Source organism: Canis aureus, chromosome 6 (genome assembly GCF_053574225.1).
Source record: "Canis aureus isolate CA01 chromosome 6, VMU_Caureus_v.1.0, whole genome shotgun sequence".
Taxonomy (NCBI): Eukaryota; Metazoa; Chordata; class Mammalia; order Carnivora; family Canidae; genus Canis; species Canis aureus.
The window spans coordinates 28,789,509-28,810,112 of record NC_135616.1 but is presented as its reverse complement, the minus strand read 5'-3'; the positions used below and the strand labels follow the sequence as shown (position 1 = coordinate 28,810,112).

At 38.4% G+C, this 20,604-nt stretch overlaps 1 long non-coding RNA gene across 1 annotated transcript in view; it reads right to left on the bottom strand.

Moving 5' to 3' along the window:
- Positions 1-4,595: 4,595 nt before the first annotated feature.
- LOC144315154 (uncharacterized) overlaps positions 4,596-20,604 on the bottom strand; it is a 51,063-nt gene continuing 35,054 nt past the window's right edge. The window contains exons 2-3 of the long non-coding RNA XR_013380921.1: positions 9,837-10,039; positions 4,596-7,052 (exon numbers count right to left, since the gene is read on the bottom strand). This is a non-coding gene — a long non-coding RNA (uncharacterized LOC144315154). The remainder of the gene's footprint in view (positions 7,053-9,836; positions 10,040-20,604) is intronic.

Genomic DNA, 20,604 nt, shown 5'->3' with positions numbered 1-20,604 from the left:
TTTACAAACAGAAAAGAAAGAACCTGAAGGTGACTGCCTTTGTTTTTATGTGTGCAGTGAGGAGAGGGGAATATTTATTTATGCCCATAATTCGCTTACTTCAATTATTTTTAATTTGTTTATTTAATTCAGTTAGTGCATAAATGTGTTACAGCAATGAGATAGAAAAATACTTCTATGACCAGCCTCCATCCCCCACGCCAGTGCCTTCACAGAGGTATTTTGTACGCACTACCACAATCCTTTTGTGTGAATTTTATACTTACAAGGTAGAGATCTATAGTTTTGTTTAGGTGGTTTATAATGATACCAAATGGTATTACATTGAAGGTCATAACTTGAAGCTTTTTAAAACTCAATTATATATATTAGAGAATTTTGTATGTTAGTACATGGGTCTACATTATTCATACTTACTGCTGCCTGGACTCTTACAGAATAGCTATCCATACCTTATTTAACCAGAACCTTCTTCATGAAAACTAACAACTCTGCCCATGTCTCCTGTGCCTGTGTGATTTTTCATGGTTTGTGCACCAATATGTGGAATCAATGGGTGGGAGAGTGCAGCCCCTGGCCCTTTAATTTATTGTTTCAGCCATTCAAGGCCCAATACAGGCCTGATCACAGAATGGGTGAAATAATTGCCAGCGAATTCAAATCCCTTGAGTTAACTGTTTCCTTTAGCTCTATTTTCCCTTCCATTGATTGGTCTATGGCAACAAGGTGACCTTGCTGTCACCACCCCTTGGATTTGGTACAGGAACAGAGCAGACAGAGAGGAAGTCAGGATGCTGCGAACCCATGTCCTGGCCCACAGAGGAGCAACTAGTGGCCTCTGTACTCTTGGCCTCTAAGTGAAACAAACTGACATAGAAGGAGGGCAAACATCCTGTTGAGTGTTCCATTGAAAACCAATCACTAGAGAACTCATTCTTCCTTAATCCCAAGGCCTCAGTGTATCTTCCTACCCGCAGCCCCAGATGATTCACACTGCCAACTTTTTACTGCACTGCCACACTAAAACACCCGCCACACTCAACAAATTTTATACTTTTCACTTGGTCCCACTCAATCCCATGTGGTGTTTTGAAAATATGTAAAGGGAAAGCGAGGCTCCAATATTTTTCCTCTCCTCATAAATATGGCATTTTAAATAAGTTTCATACATATTCATCCTTTGCTCTTTCTTTTTTCTAAATGTTCACCTATAGCTTAAGTTTTATTCATACCCTTCTCTGGTTCCCTGGTTTGAACTGAAAAATTGAAATGTAAAATATTAACCAAACAGTAAGGTATCTAAAACTCACCTTTCAGTGTGAAGCCTAAAAAGAAATGAAGACAATCTTCCAGTAATTTACAAGCAAGATAGTAAAAGAACATATCCAGTCTAAATAAAAAACAGCCATAGGAAGACAGAGCAATCTGTAAACAGAACATTTTTGAGTAGTGAGGGACTGATTTGTGTGAGCAATTTGTGATGTCAGTGTTATTAATTTAAAATCACACTTCAAACATTCAATCTTATGAATTCCCAGGTGGTTTAGGACTTTGCCAAAGTTTCTTAAGAACTCAGAGATCCTTATATATTGGTTCCCCTCCACTACATGTCGAAATGTGTCCAGAACAGATGAACTCCATCCAAAAATCATTATTTTTTTTCTTTCTTCTTCTCTCTCTTTTAAAAAAGGAAACTGAGCAGGAAATCTCACTTAAACAAGCTGTCTCACGACATTTCTGGCAAATCCTGATTCCAGCTAAGTTGAAAATATCTCAAGAGCAGCCTGTCTTACAGAATTTCAGTGCTTCTACTCCTGGGAAATGCAGAAATAGATGGATATGTGGGATTCAAAAGCTTCAAAACACCTTCAGAAAAAGCATCTTGACGTGAACTTCACAATGACCTGATTTTATGTGAGAAACATATGCTGCCCCTCATGTATCAGTGAGCTATTGCTGTGTAACAAATCACCCCATATCTCAGTGGCTTAAAACAATAAGCATTTTTACTGGCTTATGAGTCTGTAGGTCAGTTGGACAATTCTGTTCTTGGCTGGGCTCAAGTGTAAGTCTGCAGTTAGCTATATGTAAGGTAAGCTAACTCTGCTGCATTTGTCTGAGTCGTCTCACATGCGTTGCCTGGCTATGGGGTAGTCTAGGATGCCTCTGATAGGACAACTGGCCTCTTTTCCACATGGTCTGTCATACTCCATCAGGCTATCCTAGGCCTGCCTATTCTGAGAGAAGGCATAAGCGTGCAAGGCCTCTGTAGGCCTATCTCAGAAGTGGCACATCACCACCTGTCACCTTATCTCTTTGGTCAACATCATCACAGCCCAGCTTCAAGGAATGGAGACAAGGATTCCCAATTCTTGATGTAGTTACATTGCAAAGGGTATGGATACAGAAACCATTAAGTGGAGCCATGAATGTATTCATCTACTACACCTCATTTTTAAAGAAGCACTTTTTGAAGAATCCCATAAAGATTTTTTTTAATGTGTTCTCCAGAGTTCATTTAATCACCAACTTTTCATCAGCCACTCAGACAACACTCCCAAATGAGAGCTGTGTGGATGCATGATTATTACCTGAAATTTAGGAAGAAAAGAAAGAAAACAAAGACAGATATCAAAGTAGTGATATTTAGAAAATATATAAAGATTTACATTTATTATCTTCTATGTCCTCTTCCTCAAGCATGTTGGTGATGCAGCATTTCTTAAAAGTGTACCATTATTGTGTCCAGAACTTTCTTCCAACTCACTGCCCCCTATTTTGCAAGTTTAAATGAAGGTGCTTTTTTAAATCTTACCAGATGGTGTCAACAAAAGCTTTCCAGAAAAGGATCAGTCTGCATATCCTTTGCAGGGCCTTACTAGATGTATTGACTGAAATATTATGAAGTTATAGCTGTCAGGCTGCAGCACCAGGAAAATAACCAGGCCCATGTATGGGTATTCAGAGACAGCTAGACCCAACTCTTACCTGACCCACAGTAACTATAAGACATTGTTGTTATAAAATGATTTCAGAAACGTGAAAATAGTGGGTAACTTCAAAGTTACCCACTTTGATATGGTATCAAACATCACCAAATTCACCATACTCAAAAATATTTTCCCAGATTACCACTGTAGACTTTGATTCCATTGCCCCCAAACAGCTCTGCTACACTTGCTATTTTCAAATTGAAATATCTTCTTTAAAGTTTGTCTATTTTTGTGTAACTGGAGAATCTGATTAGAATGATCATTTTGATTGTTTCCAAAGAAAATTTTCTTTAGGGATCTATGTGAAATCACCTAAACAGAAATGCATATTCCTTTTAGATATCCTTAAATTACTGGAATGCATGGGGCACGGAGCAAAAAGGACACATGGACATAGCATTCAGGGCACTTTTGTTCTTTCATCTTTACCTTTTCAATAAATTAGTGTCTCAAAGTTTAACCTTCGTCTATAATCCATCTGGGGCTTTCTTTCATAACTCACTCCAGAAGGAACATTAGTGGATGTGAGTTTTCTCCCAGGGATTCGCCCTCCTTCTGTTTTAAATCAAAAAATGCTTTTGCAAATTAGCCAAAGGAGACAGGCTATAAGCTTCCTGTAAGAATCCTTCAGTGTGCCCTCTGGACTTTTTGTCTGGCTGTTCTCAAAAGTTGTGCAGGTTAGGATGAACACTGAATCTACATGGAACATGTATACATGTGGGGACAAATATATCATCCATAGAGACAACAGGCACCATTGAGATACTTCAATTAAAAATACACAGCATAAATGCTTACCAATCAGAGGAAAGCAGGTAGTTTTTCGATTTTTTTTTTTATGGTGAAAACAGTGTTTAGAGACCATGTTAGTACACGTCTTATTTTACATAGGAGGAAACTGAGACTAATTATTTTTTCACTGAGAACATAATTATCAAGTGTCTATTATGAAGCAGGAACTGTTCTAGCCCTGAGGTATGACATAACAAAGATCAAGTGACTAATCTGAGGGCACAGGTCCAGTCAATGATAAGCCCTGCACGACAACTCCTATGCCCTCACTCCTTGTCCGAAATTCTAGACTGTACCTCCGCCTTTAACTGAATCAGAATATTTGGCAATGGGGGGAATGTACATTTTGACTTCCAATGCCCTAATCAAATATTTGCCCTTCTTCAGTTATTCACTTACCTTTAAGAGAAAAACAGAAAATCAGTATCAGGGGGCTAACTAGCAACTCCAGTAACAGAACTGAACGTCAGATCGGTACCCAGAGACCCTTGTGTTAAGGCATGAAGAGAATTTGTGTTTTATGAATTAGCTCCATTTGTTTACACAGCACTGGCTCTGCACATAGTCTGTACAAAGTACAAAGGAGGTCCTAAATAGAAGAAGCCACAGCCCCACTCCTCACACAAGTGCTTAACTCTCCAAACTAAAAACAGCAGCAAAAGCCAGTGTAATGACTAGAGGAGAGAAACATTATAACTTCCACCAAGTTGCGCTGCCGGAATAGTCATTCGTGTGCCCTTGGTGAAAAGGCTTTTTGGAGAAGACCAATCTTGGGTTGGGTATGGAAAGAAGTAAAGGAACTACTGAAAGACATTCAAATCTTCCTTTATTTGTGAAAAGTCTTCTTAATATTTATTTTTTTTAATATTTTATTTATTTATTCATGAGAAACACGCAGAGAGAGGCAGAGACAAAGGCAGAGGGAGAAGCAGGACCCTGGGATCAGAGTCTGCGCCAAAGGAAGAGGCTCAACTGCTGAGCCACCCAGGTGCCCCAAGTCTTCTTAATATTTAAATACAGTTTTCTAATCCAGGATTTCATTCTTTTTCTTTATGGATCCTACCTGTGCTTACTCAAACTCCATAGTTTCTCTTTCATATTCACCATTTCCATTGTTTTTAATTTTGTTCATTCCATTTCTTTGTGTTTACTAGTCTTGATCGTGACCACTACATCTCTAAAGGCTATTGTTCATTTGTTTGCTTGTTGATTTGCTTGTTTGTTTTCTTCAGTCTGTTCGCCCTTGTTCTGTATGTGTGCCCTTCTTCCCATGATGGTTTTGTTTTTCTCTTCCCTTTATTTTGAAAGCTACTCCAGTCCTTGTCCTATCTCCTTCTAGCCTCATGCTTTATCTTCCAGGGCCTCTGGCACCTCTGTATTGATCTACCTTTGATTTTTATTTGATAAAAGCATTTGTTTTCTACTCCCCAAAAATCTTGGTGATCTTTTCAGTCATATTTTCCAGCTGATCTGTGGTAACTTCTCGAATGTGTGCTATTATTGAGGTATCCTTCTCTAGTTATATCTCATTTCTGGTTTTCCTGTGCTTTTAATCACTCTTAATGATAGTGCTTTTCTGTTTATTACTCATCTCTGAATGTGGAGATTCTCCAGCTCAGCTGCTGGTGGCAGGTTGGAGTTCTCTGGGATTCTCATCATGGCTGGTGGTGGGGTGAAGTATGTGAGTTCTCACAGCCATCTGTAGCCATGATTTCTCACCAGCACTCAAGACAAGCCATGCAGAGCCTTCCACAATACAGACTTCTCTTCTGCTTCCATCCAAATACTAGCCCAAAGCTAGCTTCCTACACCAAAAACTAGCTTCCTGAAAATCTGAGTTATTCCTAAAACAGCTTGCTTCTTTTGAGACTAGCATTCAAGAATCTTTGGGCAAGACCACAGCAATATTTACTCCAGGGCTGCTTATCCTTTACCACGAGGGCAAGACTCCTCTGTGTGCTCTACCAATACCTCATACATGTTGAGGTGGCCAGACTGGCTGGTGGAAACGGGTGTTATTTTTCCCCTGTTTGAGCACCAGGTACTTGCTCCTGTAGTCCTTTGGGGTGGTTTCTTCCCCAGGCAGGAGCAGTTTCCTTATGGCCCGCACTGATCAGTGTTCTGCTGAATCCTCACAGTCAGCCTCTACAGATGTCCAGGGTGCTTTTCTGAGCAGCTCTCTCCTCTCTGTGTTACTGTGCCCTGCAAACTCTAGTCACCTGGACTTCCTCAGATTCCCAACCCCAACTCCTCAGTTCAGGATATCCACTGAGTTCTGAGTTATCCTTTCCTGGTCTAGATCTTGAAACTCTCTCAAGGCAGTAAGTTTGAAACTGTAGGACTTACTTCATTTGTTTCCCATCTTTCACGAATCACTGTCTGTTGTCTGAGGTCCCACTTCTTGGAAACCATTGTTTTAGAAATTTTTCATTTTTTTTTCAGTGAGTTGTTTCAGGTGAAAGGGTATATCTGGTCCCTGTTATTCTATCCAGCCATACTTTCTTGCTATGAAAGACTTGTTCCAAATACTACCCGGGAAAGCTCCTCCTATTTCTGTTGTTCCAGAGAATTGCTCATTTTGTTCCTCTAAACACAATGAAACTGCAAACCTTGTGTGTCTTAATTCTCTCTGGGGGTTCCGTGTGCTCAGCACCCATGGTCTGGAGTGTGGCAATCTGGAGCACAGCCTCATGGGGCACAGAATGCCAATTCTCTCTCAAACCCAGAGCCACAGGCACCTCTGTAACTGTGCAGTCCTACTGGCACCGAATAACATGCAGTCCCAGGCCCCCGCCTCTCCACCTTTTTATTTTAAAGAGTTCTCTCTAAAAAAAAAAAAAAAAAAAAATCGGTAACAAGAAAAAAAAAATCTGTGTTCTAATCCAGTAATGTCTTCCCAAGTTTAGCAGCAAGTTGGAGACCTTGCTGGAGGTCCTGGTGGTCATACCAGGGCTCATCCTCTTTCATCTCAAACTCCTCCACTAGGTTTTCTGCCAGCATCTCACCCACACTTCGAGCCAGCATCACTTAGAGTGGAGTCCTGGGCTCTGCCTTCATTGTCTGAGATATTCCCCAATGGGTCCTCTCTCAGTGTGAGACTGTACCACTACCTAACCTTCACTGCATGGGCAGTCTGCCATCCTACATTGTGGTAAAGGACACTAGAGGTTTCTAGGTGTGCTGTTTCACATTTACTTTCCTTTCTCCTTTATTTTGGGAAGAAACCATCATGCTGATTCAAACTTCTCTCCATCTGATACTGAGCTCCTAAGGAGGTAAGAAGCATAAGTTGATAAGCACAGAAATCCCTGTACATGACATGGAGCCTGCACACTGGGGCCTTTGCTTATGATACAGAGGAATGCAAGGAAACTGATAATATATGAAGAAGAACAAGAGAGAGGAAAATGGTAAGGACTTAGCAGTGCAAAAGGTATAGTTGAATACACATACCACCTATTTGTTCCAATTTGAATAAAAATCTAAATATATAAAATTAAGAATTTTTAAGTTAAGATATGCATTCTAGCAATGTTCAAATAACTATCCAGATAATAAAGGAAACATGCAAGACAGGTAGATAAAGGAAGAGGAAAGGTATCTAGGAAAACAAAGCACATGAGACTATAAACATGGCACACAATATCTGCTTGTATTTCTCAAAAGCTCAGTAAGAGAAGCAGCTTTCCTCCTTGCTAACTGACACTCCTTATCTTGCCTTCTATGAAGCATTCACTAATGGAAATAAAAATGAAGCCAAACTTAGAAAAATGTGATAGTGTCAACTATACTCAAGGAAAAAATATAATTACTTAGTCATTTTAATTACACATGCAGAGTAAAGCAATTGCTTGCAATTTACTGGTGTATGCCAAAAACAACTTAATATTAATAAATATTTGTGAGAAATCACTTTGTAAATTTTAATTACTTAACAAAAGCAATAAAATAATTTTTAATTAAAAAGTCTGTATACCCATAACTAAAATGACCCTTTGTATTCCAATATAGCAGCTTCTTTTAGAACTGAAGGATAACATTTCTGAGCTCCTAATTATATATAAATCATGAGGGAGAAAAGGGGCTAAATACCATATTGTCTCTTCCCAGTGAAAAATTGGAAAAGAAAATTACTAAAGGAGAAAAATGGGGGGGAGGGAGATTGTAATAGTCATATATGAGATATTTTCTTCATGTCTTGTAAGGAACCTTGTCTTAAAAAAAAATCTGGTAAGGTGAAAATCCAAAGTACTGAGGACTGCCAAAAGTAATCTATAACCTTGAAGTCCTGAATGCTACTTCTCTGCTCTTATTGCCATGTCAGTCTCCACTGGGCTAACTCATTACAATTCTTAGTGAATGAATTAATTGGTATTTTCTTATTGGAAATTGCAACCAATTTGTGGAAATTAGTACTGATGACTTTCAAAAGACATAAATGGTTGTGTGATTCTTATTAATAATCCCAACCACTAATCAGTTGTAATTGGAAAACAACAACTTCTAGGGGGGTGGATTAGTACTCTGCCTTTCTCCTCTGTGTCCAGAGGAGAAGGTTAAGTGGGATGACCTTACATTGCCATCCCAGGAAACCTGGACTCTTCAACATCCCTAATAAGGCAAATCACAAAATAAAGCAGTTTTCCTTATTCTCATTCAGTTATACAAAATTCTGCCCCTTGCTGTTATATGCCAAATCCTCTTCATTGTTAGCACAGGAAGCTCATAGAATGGAATTATTCTAGTCCTCTACGCAAGTTTTATAACTAGCTTCTCTACTGAATTTTTTAAGTTTCTGAAATCCTGGGTAAAAGTTTTATTGAATCTTATTCCATCTTGATAGAGCCCTGCAGCAGCAGAAGCTAGGCTATGCTATGAAGGGGAGCAAGAAAAGGACATTCTCTAAAGCAGACCTGTTTTCTGCAAGATGATTTACCAAATGACCTCCTTGGCCACAGTCCCTCAACTAATTTCAATCTGAATAGGGGAATAAGGTCAGACACCACCAACAATGTATACCAGAGTCATTCCTCTGATAATAGCAAATTAGCCTTGGGAAGGAACACGCATCAGCCTGAAAAATTCATGAAGATTCGAATCTGCTGCCTAATTAGCCACAGTGGTTGATACAGGAGAAAAAAACAGCCCACAACTAACAATGTCAAATTAGGGGCATTTGCTGGACCTTTCCCATGAATGGCTGAATCAACTGAAATATCCAAATGTCCAGCTAAATGAATATAATCATGTCCACTAGAAAGTTTTTCTTGATAATGCCAAAACTTGTGAGTATGGGTGATTCATGAAGCATGAATTTAAGTTAAATCCACTGTCAAATGAGATATATGTCCATGCAATAGAAAATATTGATGTAAATTTCAAATAAATATGAATCAGGAGCAATAGAGTGACCAGACACACACACACACACATGCGTGCGTGCGCGTACACACAGACAGTATATATATACTGCCCCTTGTGTATATATATATATATATATATACTGTGCTTGAACACTTCTAGTGAAATGTATAACTATGCATCATAAATTAATTAGTTCCCTTATTCCAAACAAGTTCTATTCCTCTTCAAAATCTTCATTTTAATAATTCCCTAGAACTCTAACAGGTAGTCATTGAAGAGAATAATAACAGACTTTATAGCTACTAAAAACTTGAGAGAAAATTTATTTATTTATTTATTTATTTATTTATTTATTTATTTATTTATTTAACAGACTTGAAAGAACCTGGCAAGAATAGGCACATGGCAGACTTCTCCCATTCTTCTCTGTGTGTAGACATACAAGATCCGAGGAGAGAAGGGGAATTTCCAGAGAAAAATGAACTATTTATAAGAATTAGTGGTGTCTCTTAGAAGGGCATTTTATTAACTTTTTCTTTCCCATGTGGAATGGTGCTGGTTATGATAAGGCTCAGAAGCCTTGGCATAAGTTCAAATGTACCTTTTGCTTGAAATCTGAAGGATTCAGAGGAGTCAAAGTGTTGTGGGAAAAGACAGAGAAAATTAAACAAGAAACAGGCTACTTACCTCTTGTTCTTGGCTCTAGGCTTTATAGAGCAGTAAAGGGAATTTCGAAGTTTCTTTCCCTGGTACCGAGCACAACTCATTTTGGAAAGAGGGAAAGGTTTACCAGGGAAGAGATAATATGCATTTGCTTCAGGCAGTCACATCTTATCATCTCTGGGGAAACACAGTCTAATGATGGATGGATGAATGGAGTGCACTAAAATCTGGAAAAGAAAATCATATTTCATTACTAAACTTTATCATTAAAAAAAACTTTATCATTGCCAAAGCTTCATACTTTATACTTCATATCGAGTCATAATTGAGTTCTCTGTAATGTACATATATACTGGTTATGAAGGAAATATGTTATGCATCTATATAGATTTGGATAATATATATGTGTATATATAATGTTATATGTATACATACATACATACTAATCTATGTGCTAAGCAATTAAAGGAAGGATCTAAGACAAAGAAATACATGAGTTCATCTGACTTCAGGAGCCCAGAAATTGTTTTTTGTAGGTTAGATATATTTACAAAACATATCTAATAACAAAGCCCAAGAAAAAATTCCCAGTGAGTGCAATGGGTAATAAATGAAACAAGAATTGATAGTACAGCATGATAGTTTTGTGTTGTGTTTTTTTAAAGGCCTCTTGGAAGAGACGTTAAAGGCTGGTGAGGGTTTGATTCAATGGGGTAGATGGGATGGGGAGGATCAACATGAGAAAAGGCATAGAGATGGGTGTGTGAACACTTCTTTGTAGATTAGTGGATTCCATATCAGTGATTACCTAAAAGGTAGGCCTAAGTTACACCTTGCACAAACCAATGAGAGGGCTGTCTCACCCTAACCTAGATCTTACCTTTTCTGACCTTCCACTGCCCTATTCAGTAGCCTACCTGAACATCAAGGGGAAGTGGGACAAAGGGTTATAGGGCATATACGCCTAACATTTTGCTCAGGGCATATGCTTGCATTTAGCCTTGACCAATGATCCTGGAGTAGCCAGGTTGTGATTATGTTGGTTTATTTATATTTCTTTTACCTGTCCTAGGCTCAGTACTACCCTCTTAAAGGACCATTTTGCACACTTTTTCACCTAAGCATCAGGTAATACAAGGAGTTCTAATTCCTCCCACACCATGTCAATGTTGAAGTTAGCTTCTGAAGAGCATTCTCTATTAATGTTGATATTTAACACATTTACACTAAAACAAAATGGTCCTTTTGGTTGCATTTTAGAAAATCTCAGGTCTCTGGCTCTGCCATCTGTTCAAGACAAGGTGTAATCCCATTGCGTTGGGGTCCTTGGGCCTCCCCCTGGTTATCTCTTGAAATAGAGCCCATCTGGACACCAATTCATGGCTCTACTTTCTGGAGATTGAGGAAGAATAGCTTTTAGGAAAAAGCGAAAATCAAAGTGTCCAGCCAAGTCATTTGTCTGATATGATATCCACCAATTGGTCTTATTCTGTTATAGATATTTTAAAGTTACAACTTTAGCTGTTGTATTCTTTCTTCATGTACTGTTAGCAATTCAAAAGAAAGAACTAAGGAATAAAAACAAATAACTTCGTCAAAACAAATTCAGAGATAATTCTTCTCGGCCCTCAGGGCATTAGTAGGGACCTAGAAAGCATAGTCTTAAATAATTCAGGGAGAGTTTCTTTAATTTAAATTTTTGGCTTGGGTTAAAATCTATGTTTCCCTAGGATATATTACTCTAAATTGACACAGATCATGTTCAATTTAGAGTGCCAAAAGAACACAATGGCTAGTTTTATTAAGGAGAAACAGAACCAGAGGTCGAGAGTCATTGGTTCTGGAAACCTGAAACAGAGAGGAACCAGAATGTGAGAAACAGAGAAGAAAGCTAGGACCTTAAAAACAATGATGACCAGAGAACAGCTTGTGCCTTCCTGCATTTCAGTAAGTGATATGGGAAGGCTCAGTAATGGCAGAATGCCTGGAAAGTTAATAAGAGAAACTTCTGGGACTTCATGTGTCACTGGGCTACATTGGCCCAATTTATGCCAGATGTGACTACCACAACTAACAAATCATTTTTTAAAATTTTCCGTCCCCCTCCCTTTGTGGGTTGGTAAAAAAAAAAAAATACTCATTCTAAAGATTCAAGACATTGAAATTTCTCCTGTGATATAAAAATGAGAAGCTTGACTCCTAGGAAACACAGAATGGGGCTTTGCACTGATTTTTTCACTCAGGCACCATTTGTATGACATTCTCTCATCTTCCTCAAAAGCATATAAGGAAAACCTGACTGTGAATGGATCAATATATTTTAACATTTCTTTCCATCAGAGTATTATGCGATAGAGAGGCACACCCTCCTTCCCAAACCGTGTCACTTTACTATTTTAGACTCCACCAAACTGTAATTTGGGGAGAGAGGGAAAGTTGGAGAAAGAAACACAGAAGGGTGTCGAATGACATAAAAATAAAAGAGATGTGAGGGAGAGACTGGAAAAAAATATGAAGTTTGGTCCAGAACAAGAATTGCTAACAACTGCATAGTTGATTCACTAAAACTATGACTTTTATGATCTTCTACAGCATTATCAATATTAAAGTACAACGAAGGGAGGCCAAAGGAAAGGCAAGCCATCATCTGTCATCTTTACCTCAATCTGGATGTCTCTCACCCACCATAAAATGGCCCAGCCAGTTCTCTAGTCTGAGCTTCCTCTTGTCTTGTCTTGTCTTGTCCTAGGCCGTCTCCATTACTCATGCCATCCTCTCTTCTGAAGCATCCTTCCATCTCCTTTCCACTTCCATAAATTCCATCTATCTTTTCCCATGTATGTCCCAAGGCTCTCCCATTATGAAACTTGCACTGCCTCTTCCAATTAGGTTTAAAATCTTCATTTTCTGAATAACCAGTGACTTATTCAGACCATGCTTTCAACACTTGGCATATTATATCTTATTTGTTCCAAAAATGTTTACTGAACACAGACTATGTGTCACATACTGTTTTAGATGCTATTCACTGTTTTCATGGAGTTGAAAGTTATTTGTATCCTGTGTCCCTAAAGTCCCTTAAAGGAGGGACTATCTCATTCATATTTGGATCTTCTGCATATCTCCTGCATTTCAAAGGCATTTAGTAAGCCCTGTTGAATCAAATGGTATATAATTCAAGCAGCAACATTTTTTTTTTCTTTCTTTGAAGGATTCTGTCCCATAAAATCAGTCCTTGGTTCTGTTAGTATGAGTGGTTCCCTGCCTCTAACATGGAGAGCTTCTTTCTTTATCAGGGGAACAAATTGGTATAATATATGCTGAAGACATTAAGAAGACCCTCCAAGCTGGACCACTGCTATAAAGGTTCACGAATTTATTTCCAAAACTTTGTGAATCTTCTAATATATTGTCTTCCCTTGTTTTGTTTTCTGTAGATTCTCTAAAACATTCGTAACCTTCTGACATTGAAGAATATTACAAAGAGAAGTTGTTCTCAGTTCTGAGGAAAAGGACTACTGGGTCACAGTATTATCACTTGACAATTCTCAGGAATTTCTCTGGAGCATTATCTTTTAGACTGGTCTGCGTTGGGCCAGTTAAAATACCGTGGTGGAGTTAGCCATGTGGAGCCATGAGCTGACTATGATGTCTGGAAGGGCAGATAGCATTTCCATCGTGTTCAGTCTTTTTTGAGTGAACTGTGTTCGGTTTGGGGTATTGTGTCTGGTAGACTCTCAATGCATAATTTATTTAATAAAAATAAATTAATAAAAGGAGAATGAAGTCCGAATTTGATAAACACTAGTGAGATTATTCTGGAATAAGATTATCAACCAGAATTGAACAACCTGGGTTTTAGCTTCTCTGCACTTCACTAACCCATGGAATTGTCATTACAAATGTTGATATTTGCTGATATTATACAATGCAGCACCATCTCCACCATGTGTCTGTCTCCTCTTTAAAGGCTTGCCGTGAATGAGGAACCTCATGGTTCTTGGTGCAGAGATGGGCACATAACAATGGGCTAACCTTATGATGACAGGAAAATATTATTGTAAGAATGTAGTGCCCCAGCTACTCTCTGCAGTTCCTTAGACCTTTAATGTTCTGAAGTGCATCAGCTGTATCTTTCTCATAGTATATAGCCCCAACATGAATTGCCATTTCTTCAAGGAAGACTTTTTTTAAAATCATATTTTCCCTTAGTTTCAAAAAACAATACTCGAAAAAAAAACTCAGAAAAGACAGAGAATACATACCAAGAAATAAAATAAACCATTGTGTGCCATGGTCCCATTGTTGGCCTCTTCCTTTCATACTTTGTTATAAATATAAATGTCACTAATTACCATGGGATAATTAGTGTGGTTATTTGTGATCCTCTCCAAACTCTAAGATTTTCTGCCTTAACAATGAACCCTAAGTCAAGCCTTCCCTAGAATGCTGAATCTAAACCTTTAGTGTTTTCTTTGTAGAAAATCATGATTCCCAGAATTTGACTTGGCCTGTTAGGTTGAAAACTCCTTGGGAACTTGAACTTAGCATTAGCAACCACTCTGTTTCCCATAGATCACGTTTTCACATTATTTCTTAAGAATTTCTGGATTAATGAATGATATTTCAATGTGCTTATTCCCTCCAGTTCAATTACTAGGATCTTGTTGGTGGAGTAGGGCCCTAAATGGCAACCTGGAGTCAGGTAAGAGTGTCTCCTCATGTGAGCCACGGTACTATGCTCACTGCTCCAAAGCTGTGATACCAGATTTATGGTGATGGCCACTTGGATGCTGAGCCCTTTATGAGGAAAAGTCTCCCTAGCAGGAAAAAGATACAAAGCATGTTTCATTTGCTTCATGTTTTAAACAGATTTTTCTTGCCTAGAATATTTGGTAGAAGAAATTGTCCAAGTGCACCTAACAGCATATGGCAGATTACCTTGGCTATTATAGATCTCAGCTCTTGTAACATGAACTTCTTTGGAAAGAAAAGTAAGTGATATCTTCCAACCTCCTATTGTTAGCACAAACACTTTCCCATAGGTTTATAGGAAAATCAACTTCCCAAGAAGATGAGTGGGACCAAATGATTGTCCCTTAGAGAAAGAAAGACAAGTCTAACTCACCTCTCTGGATTTATCCAAAAGCAAAGTATTTGGAATTCAGAAAATCCCAGGAAGTTAGGATTAACAAAAAATAACATGAATGACCAGTGAGTGGTGCACCTCACTATTGATGCTAGAAATGGTCAAATCCTATTAACAAGATTGTGTATTTAAAAAAAGTCACTGTGGAATGTGGGGAGTAACAGGTCAGTTGTAAGCAAATAGGGTCAGAAATTTCTGCCTATGATAGAAAAGCTGGAATATTTCAGAAAGATACCAATATGGAGTTAGAACAGCCAATGGGCCAGGTTATTCAGAAGATACATGATCTCCACCACTCATAAGAGCAATGCAAAATAAGAAAGTGGGGTTATCCACTCATAATCTATAAGAAAATCATAAAAACAAGAGTTCAAAAGCAATATTCATTTGGCTTTGTAATATTTTTCTTTATAATTATACCTCAAACAAAAATTTCCAGTTGTTGATTTTTAAAATAAAATTGATGTTACTAAAATCCTTGTAAGAAACTGCCCCTCACCATTCCTGCACCTATGACATTAAATAATTTTTTATTACTTTTTAATTGATTAATTGATATTAGGATGAAAGAAAGTCCAGTTTCATATTAAAATCTTCCATGAATAATTCATTTTTATATTATAAACTTGAGTAAATTTTGGCATTCAGGGTTCTCTCTTACATGTAAATTCTAAAACCAAAATGACTTAAAGGGCACTAGGAAGTCTTTAAAATCATTTTAAAAGGTCTTGATATTCACTTAAGTAAATATCTTTAACATCTTGGGACTCCAATAGTTTTAAAGATCTGGGGTAATACTTCCTGTTCTCTGCGTGTCATATGTGTCGTACAAGAGACAATGCAGTGAAAACTGTCAAAATACTATGAACACTGAAAATATTACTGTGATCATCACCATAGAAAATAAACACCCTGATGGAAAACTAGGTTTTAAAAGAGACATATCACTTCTCACACTTTTTATTTTTGGTGGTAGAAGCCTGACAGATCCCTAAATCTACTTCATCCCAAGGATATGTGCCCCCATGTCTCTGATACAGTCACCCAATATAGCGCAGCAAGGCCATGCCATTTATTGGTTCTCACTGATGGTGTTTTTCTGTAGAGCAACATAGATATTTGTAGTTTTTTGCCTCCTTTGAAGTTAAGCAGTTGCATCCCACTGACTGGCCATGACACCTTACTTCATCTTCTTTCAGAAACTGTATTTTCTTGGAAGACTATCAATTGGTATCTTATAGCTGACCACCACTAGAGTCAGGGCCTGGAGGACTTTGCTACAGGTTAGCATCTGCTGATAGTGAAAGCAAAAATGCATGGTCCCCTGTACAGCAAAAGAACCATGAAGGTTGATGATGAATGACCAGTGGATCAACATCTTGGTTGAGTAGCTGTCTTATGCCTAATGTGGAGGGCCAGGTTTATGGAAAAAGACACAGTCCTTCCTTCAAAATCTATACAATGTAGTTGAGAAGATAAATATAAACATGAAAATTAGCACAAAATATAGATTTTCATCTTCATGAAAATTTGGATGGCACAGAAAACAAATGATGAAGGAGTTCAGGAAAAGTAAGCTGAGGGTATGGATTATAGAGGAAGTTTCACAGAAGGAGCTGAACTTGTGCTCTGCCTTAAGAGGACAGGTAGATGTTAGAAGGGGAAGTGAGGATGCTGACCCATACCAAGCAGATGGGCTGTGTGGGGAATAGTGAGATAATGAAAGGTCTTGACATCTTGTCAAAGGAGTTTAGACTCAGTGCAGCTGGAAGTAAAGACTCACTAGAGATTTTGAGCTGGAGACTAGCCTGACTATATAAAACAGCTGAAAATACAAAACGGCAATCAGTCTGGGACTTTTCTCATGGGTACAGAGAACTGAGGGATTAATTCAGGTATGACAGCCTGAATATTTTCCATGGCCTCCGAAGTGGACCCAAGATCTCTGATGCACATTCCTCTACAAGTCTGTGTCTAGTACAGGTATAAGTCTAGGCCCCAGTCATAGCAAGAGGTCACTTAGGAGCAAAGGAGAAAATAGTTCTGGATTTTTAAAATAATTAATGAAGTTTATGCTTACTCCCCAAATTAGGCGTCCCCTGAACTGGTGAAAATTTACAAAAATACTCCTGTTCATAATTTGTGATAGTCACTCCAAAGGAGACTAATGTGTCCCTTTGTGAAAGGCAGAGTGATTAAAAGCACAGACTTTAGGGTAAGGGCTTCTAGATTTGGAGCTCTACCACTTATTAGCTGTGTGGCCTTGGATAAATTTCTTAACCTCTCTTGGGCATCTCGGTTCTTCATTTGTAAAACAAGAATAATTATAGCACCTATCTTAGGGGTATGTTTAAGAATTGAATTGGCCAATTTTTTGTAAAGTGCTTAAAACAATGAAAACTAAAGGCAAACTGCTATGTAAGTATTTGTTAATAAATAATAAACAAGTAATATGGAAAAAGCAGAATTTTTCTAAAGTAAAGTATTAAGGTACCATAGGGGTTTAACACACTGAAGAGAGACAAACATCTTAAAAAATTTTAGGTCCCTGATTACAGCAGTGTATCTCAACATGGGAAGATAGAGGGATGTTTTGTCCATCTGGGACGTTGGCAATGTCTGAAGACACTTTTGGTTATCACAACTGTGGTGCAAAGGCATGGGGTCTGAGGGAGCTACTGTCATCTAGTGGGCACAGACTAGGGATGCTTCTAAACATTCTGTATAAATAGGAAAGACTTCCACATAATGAAGAATTATCTTGCCCAAAGTCTTAATAGTATTTAAAGTTCAGGAACCTGGACATGTTACTGTTCATTACAAACATGAAATCCTAGCAAACATAGCAGAGTGGGAGCAGAAGGAAAGTCTTGAATGCATCCCCTAATGCACTTCTTGTGCTCTTAACATCCGTCTGCTAACCCATTTTAAAATTATGGTCAGTGACAATGGTTTCCTATTGCAGGCTGTAAATAATGATAAAGAGTGGAATTTAGGGAAGTATTTTTTTCAGTTTAGTCCTTAACTATGTGCTAACATTGTCAATATGTCCATCTTTACACCAAATAGAATGTGTTGTACAAAAGAGGATGAAATCCCCTTCCTCAGAAACATTCTCCCTGGCTGAAGAAACCAAGAGCAACACTTAGCAAATTATTAGAGTGCCTCATACAACAGTGGGTGACCAAGATTGAGAAAACAGCTTGACACCGCAAGCACTGCAACTAGTCCTGGAAAGAAGAAATTAGCTTCATTTCAAATTTTGTGAAGGCTCCATGCAGTCCAAGTTGAGCTGGAGTTGTTAATGGGGTTTTGATGGATGCGGGAAAGGGCATTCTTTTGGATGGTACTGAATTAGTGAGAGCATGGTGGTGAGAATATGCACGTGTCCAGGGCACAATAAAGAATTGTCTCTGGAGGGTTATTTCAGGAGCTGAGAAGAAGGAGAAGCTTGGTGAGAATAGGAAATAAGTTTGGATAAAGATGGAGACAGTTAAGGCATTTAGACCCATCCTTGAAGGTTATGGGAAAATATACGTCCAAATTCTTCATGCATAAAACAACAGAACAACAACAAAACAAAAAGAAAAATGTGTCTAAAAACACTGGGTTATATTGCTTAAAGGCAGACTTCAGTAAAGAAAACACAGGGATGGATCATGTGTCCTGCCCTTACTGTGAGGTGAGGAGAAGGGCCTTCTGCTCTGGAGACCAATGCATAAAGCACAAGCTGCTAAATCCGTGTGCTTCCTGGGAAAGGTGTTGTTTAACCTAGCAACAGTTTGAAGTTTATAGACATTTGCATGCTGAGATGTGCTACCGCACAGCGCCATTTACAAACACTGCCATGAGCCCAGCCTTTAGCTTGGGGTGGGTATTCATGTTTACTTAGCTATCTGGATTTTTTTCTTTTCTTCCATTTTTTTTTTTTTTTGGTTACTAAATTATACATGTAAATCAATATGTATCTTGAATTTACATATCAAATGCAAATGGTGCGACTGTCACTTTTTCTCCTGTTCCATATTTGTTCTCTGCAGAATGAATACCATATGCACCTTCAATGAATCACTCTGGGCCTTTGCCCTTCTTTTCAGAAAATCATTATGGATTAAATAGGGAGAAGAGTTCTCCAGAGCATTCCAAAAAGCCAAACACTGCACATGGCCAAACAGAAATCAAGAATCAGTTCCTGTAAATCAGGGAAGCCTATCCAATATTCGACAATAGGGGGTGGTGGTGGCTGCTACAAAGGGAGGAATGAATGCCTCACTTAAATATATTAAGTTTAAAGAGAAAATTAAATTAAATCTGCTGGGAGGTGGGAAACAGACTTAAGCCAAAGAGCCCAAGGGGTATGCTTTAGCTGCCATCATCCTATCCATACACATGTGCCCACAGTAGAGATGTAGGACTCAGGCTATAAACACTAAGAGGGATCTGTTCCCCATGCTCAGTGCCCTCATCAAGGATAAGCCCTCCCATCCCTAGGAGGTCACCAACATTCATCTGTAGTCCTAGGTTCCTTATACAATGACTCTCTTCTCCTTGTCTGACTTACTTGCCTTTTGAGGGTCCATGGCCACAGCTGGTCTCTCTGAGCAGCGTCAAGGGCCCTTCTTTCTATCTGCCAGCCTATCCACATTGACTTTCAGATGGCATAGCTCATTTGGCCTTCTGAGTACTCAGTTCAGTGGTTACAACCCAAGCTCCATCCCAAAATCCTCCCTAAGGAATTTTATCCACCTTTAATACAAAAAAGAATCAGATAGACCTCCAGACATGATTGCTAGGAATATTTTGGAGCAGAAAAGCAAATTAGCTCCCCCTTTGCCCTCTTCTAATTCCACCTCTGAAATTCCACTCAGCTATTTCTGACATTGCCTTTCCTCATGTAAAATAATTTCTACCATTAACTGAATAAAATGGGCAAGATTAATTCTGAGATTTTTTAAAAACTAAATTTGAGTTTGATCCTTTTCACCATATCTCATTGCATTTTTTTTTTTTTTTTGCCAGTTCAGTACAGTTTCCCATTAAGAGCTATCAAATTCAATCAAGGTACTCAATTCTTGTGGTTCAAGTTTTCTGAAATTCAGTGTTCTTCTCTCCTTCTCAATGAACTTTGCTAACTACATGCATAGAGTTGTCATTCAACGTTAGTTACATCGAACTGATGCATTTCAAGTCTTTCATATCCAAGACAGGAGCAATAAGACTTTAATCATTTCCAAATGGAAACAAAGTTCTCCGATCTTTGACAGCCGTGCTGTGCCAGCATCGTCGATGCTCCTGTCATCCCATCCAAGTGGTGAAAAGAACTCTACTACCTTTAGTTCTGACCCTTCCCCACCACTCACCTGTCAAAGGGATGCCTTGGGAATCCAATTATATACAAAGTGAGGTGGCTAATTTCAAAGACTGAAACATTTCATAATTCTCACCACTACCTTCAAAGATGAGAGTAATGCTCAGAGTACCCTAAAATAACTTAGGCTATGTTTATTTAATTTACTTCCTCCATACACACATGCACATATATCACTTTTTTTTTTTTTTTGATGCTAGAAGAGAAAGCAAACCAATGTACACTGTAATGGAACCACTAATGAGCTGATGTTATCTGCTGGCCTCTTTAAAATG